The sequence below is a fragment of the Octopus bimaculoides genome, chromosome 22, assembly GCF_046866305.1.
Source record: "Octopus bimaculoides isolate indiv1 chromosome 22, ASM4686630v1, whole genome shotgun sequence".
Lineage (NCBI taxonomy): Eukaryota > Metazoa > Mollusca > Cephalopoda > Octopoda > Octopodidae > Octopus > Octopus bimaculoides.
In genome coordinates this window covers 35,255,770-35,257,012 of record NC_142949.1, presented here as the reverse complement: position 1 = coordinate 35,257,012, position 1,243 = coordinate 35,255,770, and the positions used below count along the sequence as shown (strand labels likewise).

At 34.8% G+C, this 1,243-nt stretch overlaps 1 non-coding gene across 1 annotated transcript; it reads left to right on the top strand.

The window, feature by feature from the left end:
• The first annotated feature begins 536 nt into the window (after positions 1-536).
• On the top strand, positions 537-655 carry LOC128250565 (5S ribosomal RNA). Its single transcript, XR_008266606.1, has one exon. It is a non-coding gene; the product is annotated as a 5S ribosomal RNA (ribosomal RNA).
• The last annotated feature ends 588 nt before the right edge of the window (positions 656-1,243 follow it).

Below are 1,243 nucleotides of genomic sequence, written 5' to 3'. Positions count from 1 at the left end.
TTGCCAAGTTAAGCGTTTACACATGTTCTTAGCAAGTATATATATTTCACTGTATCAGCCACCGTTCGCTGGCCTCCCTTGTGATTACACAACATTTTCTTCCCTAATGCTCACCCAATACATATGCATGCATACACACATACACACACACACACACACACACACTAACGCACACTCACTAACACACACACACACAAACGCACTAACACATACAGAGATGCCTGCATATATAAACATATATTTATATATACGTGTATCTGCGTCCGTGTGTGTATGTATATATATATATTATACATATATATATATATATATGCTCTCAGCGTGATATAGCCGTAAGCAAAAAGTAAAGTCAACCTCAGTGGAATTTGAACTCAGAACAAAATACTGCGAAGCATTTCACTCGGCATATATATATACACACATACACACACACAGACACAAGGTGGCAAGCTAGCAGAATCGTTAGCATGCCGAGTGAAATGCTTCGCAGTATTTTGTTCTGAGTTCAAATTCCACTGAGGTTGACTTTACTTTTTGCTTACGGCTATATCACGCTGAGAGCACTGGTTCTCGTCCGATCACCGAAGTTAAGCAACGTCGAGCCTAGTGAGTACTTAGATGGGTGTCCGCTTGGGAAACCTAGGTACTGTAAGCATCCAACACTTTACACGGTGGTGCATCAGCATGGCCGCAGCTCTAAGCTGAAACTATTAAAATAAAAAAAATTTAAATTAAAAAAATATATATGTATATGTAAATATATATGTATATATAAATATATATATATATATATATATATATATGTATATATAAATATATATGTATATATAAATATATATGTATATATTGATTTATGGCAAAAATGAATCTTATATCAATAATTACCATACAAAACTATATTAATACACCCAAAAAGTGGCAGCCAAGCAGAAAAGATAATGTATTTGCATACGATCAAGTCTATTATCCTGGGTTCGCTGCTGATGCTCTATAAGGGTCTTTTGACACTATCGCCCTAATGAAATTCCTTACACACATGCATATACACACATCGACAAATTCGCACATATACAAACATACACACACTCAGCGTGAGAGATATACATAGACAGAGAAAAGGTGGGTGAGTGTGTGGTAAATATATATATATATATATATATATATATATATATATATATATATAGAGAGAGAGAGAGAGAGAGAGAGAGAGAGAGAGAGAGAGAGAAAGGAAAGTTTCCAATAG